The sequence below is a fragment of the Podarcis vaucheri genome (assembly GCF_965113315.1).
Source record: "Podarcis vaucheri genome assembly, chromosome: W".
In the NCBI taxonomy this organism is placed as follows: Eukaryota; Metazoa; Chordata; class Lepidosauria; order Squamata; family Lacertidae; genus Podarcis; species Podarcis vaucheri.
In genome coordinates this window covers 3793229-3799555 of record NC_138757.1, presented here as the reverse complement: position 1 = coordinate 3799555, position 6327 = coordinate 3793229, and positions in this window count along the sequence as shown.

The following is a 6327-nucleotide window of genomic DNA, read 5'->3' as shown; positions in this document are numbered from 1 at the left end:
CCCGAAGATAAAGGTAGCCTTCAAAGGTAGCCCCACGCGCATTGCGGTAGTCCAAGCAGGAGAAAACTAGAGCATGCACCACTCTGGTGAGACAGTCTGCGGGCAGACTTCCGGTCGGCGCCATCGGTTAATGGCGGATTTCCCTCCGAGCTCCGGAGGGGGTCTGCTTTGCGAGTTCGGGTCCTGTCGCTACGGCGAAGCGGGGACCCCAAAAAATTACAGGCGCTGAAGCCTGCAAGCAAGGAGACTCAGCGGGCACCATTGCGCCCCCCCGAAATCGCAAGGGAGCCTTTTTAAAGGCTCCGGAACGGCAGCGGGGGTGAAGCGCGGTGCTGAGAGTCGTCACCCAGCTCGTGAAGCGAAGCCACGTCGCACAAAGCCGGAGAGCGCCGATTCCTTCCTGACAATTTGGATTATAAATTAAAACCCGTGAGTAGGATTGAAAAATCAATTTGGAATTTACAATTACTTTAAAGAAATTTGGCCGAAAACGGGATCGGTTTAAAGCAAGGAAGTCTGCCTTTCCCGGACTGCAAAAAGTACACAGCAAAGAAAGTTAAAAGCTGCAACCATAGAAAGACTTTTAGGAACTAAGCGAACTGGACATTTGTCTAAAAAAACCCCTTTAGCTGGCAGGAGCAAAAGGGGGGAGAAATTGGACTTTAAACCTGCAGGGTAAAGGAGTCTAAAAACTTTTACCGCTGTGTCAAACCCCCCTGAAACGGACTGCCTAAAGTAAGGATGCCTGAAAGAGAACTGTCAGCTTGATAAACTGTTACTTGGATAGCTACTTTGTTTTGAGTTACTGGGTTCTGGAAAGATACTAAATTACTGGTCTGTTAAATTTCGAAATTACATTGGGGAACTGTTGCAATTGACTTTTTGGAGAATCTAGGGGGATTGGTGTAAAGACATATTGTTTCAGAAGTTTTGGGAATTTTTCCTCCCTAGAGGACTTAGCTGAAACTGCTGCAAATTGGACTTTAACTATTAGGCCAGTGGAATTTTCCTCTTAAAAACAATCTACAGACGTGGGAACGACCTTGACTGGGACATGAGCGGTGCACCAGAAGAGACAACAACTAGATCTGGCAAAACATACAAGGCAAAAACTTTACAACAGCGTAGAGTTTCGGTCTCAGGCACTCCGGTGGCACCAGCTGCAACTGGGCAGACAAAAAAAATAATGTCATCAGACCCTGTGACACAAGCTCTAGTTAAAATAAATGAGTCTTTGGAATCTCTGACAAAGCAAGGAGCGGAAAACAGTAAGAAATTGTCAGAGCTCTCTATAAAACTTGACCAGAATACGCAAAGTGTCAATGAATTAGGGAAGAGGGTGACCTCTAATACAGAGTCTATTAACAAAATCTTAGAGGACTCTGCTAACATACGAAAGATTGCAGAAGAAGCCAAAGTTTCTGCTGATGCCACTCAGGAAAAAATAATACCAGTCTGCAAAAAGTTAGAAGATCATGATTTGGCTTTGTCCATGCTTGAATTGCAAAGGAAGGAGAGGAATTTAAGACTGAGAGCAGTGCCTGAAAGTGAGAAAGATAACTTGGCGGACTTCCTTTCTAAAGAATTTTTGGATTTTTGGCAACAGGAGTTGGAGAAGGAAGAAATCAAGATAGTGTCTGCGTTTAGACTGGGCAGAAGCCAAGGCAGAAAGAAGCCAAGGGACTGCTTGATAACTTTAAGATCAAAAGAGGAAAGAGATAAAATATTGAATTTGCATTTTCAAAGAACTCTCGAGATTGAAGATTCTTTTGTGGAGATTTTTAAAGATATACCAAAACACATTCTGGATGCAAGAGCTCAATACAAGGAGCTGGTTGGTCTACTGAGAAAGAACGAAATACCTTTCAGGTGGGAATTCCCCCAAGGCCTATCTTTTAAATTCAAAGGTAGGAAAATTATAATAAGATCTGCTCAAGATAAAGACCAATTTTTACAAGATAATGGAGAAGACCTCCTGAAAGGAGTGGTGGAAGTGGGATCAACATCAGTGACAAAAGAAGCAACAGACATTTTGAACCTAACATTTGGACTGAAATCACCGACAGAAGAAGAACAACTACTCGGAGCGACAGGAGGTAAAAGTGAATAATATCAAGATGGCTCTGCAACTTCTAAGCTGGAATTGTAATGGTCTGAACCTCACTCGAAAGAGGAGAAATGTGTTTCACCTATTGAAAAAAGAACATTTGGACTTGATTTGTTTACAGGAAACTCATGTGACAAGACTGCATAGAAAACTACTCATCAATAAGAGACTAGGACAAGAATTTATTTCATCTGATAAAGTTAAGAAAAGAGGAGTGGTAATCTATGCAAAGGAAAAATTTTCTCCGAAATTGATGTTTAAAGATGAACAAGGAAGATTTCTGGCAATTGAAATTCAAGCCCAAGGTGAAAAATTTTTGATATTAGGGATTTATGCACCTAACGAAGGGAAGTCGGAATTTTTTAAGAAGTTGCATGAGATATTAATGGACTATTTGGACTATAACTTAATCATGATGGGAGATATGAATGGAGTAGTATCTACAAATATAGACAAATCACAAAGACAGGTAGTCTCAAAAGATGGGAGACTGCCAAAGACCTTCTTTGAAATGACTGAAAATATGGACTTGATTGACAAATGGAGAGCAAAGAACCCTCTCGAGAGAGAGGGAACCTTCTTTTCTGAAGCCATGATGACCTGGACTAGAATTGACCAAATATGGATTACTAGTGGGATGGTTCCAAAGATTAAGAAAGTGGAAATCTGCCCAAAGACTTGCTCCTACCATAACGCCATAAAGATGGAGATGAAATTTCCAACAGCTGGTTCTTTCAGATGGAGGATGAATGACATCTTATTTAGAGATGAGGAGATCTACAAAAAGGCCCAAAAAACATTGAAGGACTATTTTGAAATAAATCTAAAAACAGACGTTGAAAAAAGAGTTATCTGGGACACAAGTAAAGCTGTGATGCGAGGATTTTTAATACAGCAAAATTCAATAAAAAAGAGAAACCAAAATGAAAAGAAGGATAAGATCTTGGAAAAGATAAAAGAAGGAGAGAAGAAATTGAGATCTAAACCAAAGTCCCAAGAGATCTTGAGAGAGATTAAGTTATATCAGACACAATATATGGAATTGATGAACCAAGAAACAGAATGGAAGATTAGACAAATGAGACAAAAGACATTCGAATCTGCAGATAAATGTGGTAAACTTCTGGCTTGGCAATTGAAGAAAAGACAGAAACTGAATACGGTTACAAACCTAGAAGTTGACGGAAAGAATATTTTTAAGCCAAACGAGATTAGATACTGTTTCCAGAGCTATTTTAAAAAACTATATTCACAAGGGCCGCAGAAGGAAGAGGATATAGACGAGTTCCTCAAGAAATATGGATTACAAAAAATCCCTCATCAAAGTAAAATAGACTTAAATCAGAAAAAATAACTGAACAAGAGATAGAAGGTGCCATTCAAAATATGCAACTGGGCAAATCTCCAGGACCAGATGGGTTGACTTCCAGATACTACAAAGCTTTGAAGGAGTGGTTGTTACAACCTTTGAAGGAAGTCTGCAACGAGATTTTGGAGGGGGAAAAGACACCAGAATCGTGGAAAGAAGCGTATATTACACTCATACCGAAAACAGAGACTGAAAAGACTCAGCTCAAGAACTACCGCCCTATATCATTACTTAATGTGAATTACAAAATTTTTGCAGACATTTTGGCAAAAAGACTGAAAAGAGTATTGATGGAAGAGATTCATAAGGACCAAGCAGGCTTTCTCCCAGGAAGACATTTGTCAGACAATGTGAGAAATATAATAGACATTGTGGAACTATTAGAAGTGAACATAAACACTAAAGCAGTACTGATATTTGTGGACGCGGAGAAAGCCTTTGACAATATTTCTTGGAGTTTTATGAAGAAGAATCTACATGGGATGGGGGTAGGCCAAGGATCTGAGAATGGTATGGGCGCAATATACTCTGAACAAAAGGCTAAATAATGTGATAACCGAGGAATTTAAAATAGAAAAAGGGACACGACAGGGGTGCCCAATCTCCCCATTACTTTTTATATCAGTCCTGGAGGTTTTGCTAAATATGATTAGAAGTGACCAGCTGGTTAAAGGGGTTCAGGTCGGAGCTAAACAGTATAAGTTAAGGGCTTTCGCAGATGATTTAGTACTTACTTTACAAGAGCCAGACACTAGTACGAAAAGAGTTTTAGAGTTAATTCAAGAATTTGGTCAAGTCGCCGGATTTAAACTGAATAAACAAAAAACTAAAGTTTTGGAGAAAAAATTAACAGCCATGGAAAAGGAGAAATTTCAGAATGAAACAGGCCTGACAGTGGTTAAGAAGGTGAAATATTTAGGGGTTAATATGACATCTAAGAATTTGAATCTATTTAAAGATAACTATGAGAAATGTTGGACAGAAGTTAAAAAGGATCTAGAAATATGGTCAAATTTGAAGCTTTCCTTGTTAGGCCGAATTGCAGTTATAAAGATGAATGTATTGCCTAGAATGTTATTTTTGTTTCAAACATTGCAAATTCTTGACAAGATGGACTGTTTCAAGAGGTGGCAGAAGGATATTTCGAAATTTGTCTGGCAGGGCAAAAAACCCAGAATAAAATTTAAGATTTTAACGGATGCAAAGGAAAGAGGGGGATTTGCCCTGCCAGACTTAAAACTGTACTATGAGTCAGCAGCGTTTTGCTGGATGAAAGAGTGGATGCTCCTCAAGAATACAGATATCCTGGACTTGGAAGGTTTTAATAATGTATTTGGATGGCATGCATATTTATGGTATGATAAGGTTAAAGCGCATAAAGCTTTTAAAAATCACATTGTTAGGAAAGCATTATACAATGTCTGGACCAGATATAAAGACCTGTTGGAAAATAAAACTCCAAGATGGCTGTCGCCAATGGAGGATAAGGCTGTGAAAAAACTCAATATGGAGGCCAAATGGCCAAAATATTGGGAAATTTTGGAACAAGAGGGTGATAAATTGAAATTACAGAGTCATGAGAAATTGAAGACCAAAGTACGAGATTGGCTCCATTATTACCAAATAATGGAGGTTTACAAACAAGACAGGAAAATTGGCTTCCAGGTGGAGAAATCAAAATTAGAAACAGAATTGTTAGAACCCAATGCTAAGAACTTGTCTAGAATGTATAACTTGTTGCTGAAATGGAATACACAAGATGAAACAGTTAAATAAGCTATGATTAAGTGGGCACAGGACATTGGTCATAACATTATGTTTGCTGACTGGGAACAGTTGTGGACCACCGGTTTGAAATTTACGGCATGTAATGCCTTAAAGGAAAATATTATGAAAATGATTTATAGGTGGTACATGACCGCAGTCAAGCTAGCAAAAATTTACCATTTGCCTGATAATAAGTGTTGGAAATGCAAAGAAACTGAAGGTACCTTTTATCACCTTTGGTGGACGTGCCCGAGGATTAAGGCTTCCTGGGAAATGATATATAATGAAATGAAAAAGGTACTTAAATGTACTTTCCCTAAGAAACCAGAGGCCTTTCTCTTGGGCATAGCCGGCCAATTGGTGCCAAAGAAGGACAGAATTTTTTTTATGTATGCCACCACAGCAGCAAGAGTACTCATTGAAAAGCATTGGAAGACTCAAGATCTACCCACCCTGGAAGAATGGCAGATGAAGGTGATAGACTATATGGGACTGGCTGAAATGACTGGCAGAATCCGTGATCAGGGGAAAGAGACGGCGGAAGAAGATTGGAAAAAATTTAAAATTTATCTTAAGAAACATTGCAAAATTAATGAATGTTAAAATGTCGAGGTTCTTGGGAAAAATGGGGGTTACAGCTGTAAAAGATTAAGTAAAAGAAAAGAATAAGGAAAAAATTTGATAAAATTAAGTTTTGTTAGGATTTGTTGAAATAACTTTTGAAATTGGGATGTGGAAAGGGGAGGTATGGGGAAGTCGATGAAGTAAGGTTTAAGGGAAAAAAGGATGTGAAATTATACATGTTTGTTTGTGTGTTTGTGTGTTTGTTTATGTTTATAAAAACTTTGTAAAACCAATAAAAATTTTATTAAAAAAAAAGAGACAGTCTGCGGGCAGGTAGGGTCTTAGCCTGCGTACCAGGTGGAGCTGGTAGACAGCTGCCCTGGACACAGAATTAACCTGCGCTTCCATGGACAGCTGTGAGTCCAAAATGACTCCCAGGCTGCGCACCTGGTCCTTCAGGGGCACAGTTACCCCATTCAGGACCAGGGAATCCTCCACACCCGCCCGCCCCCTGTCCCCC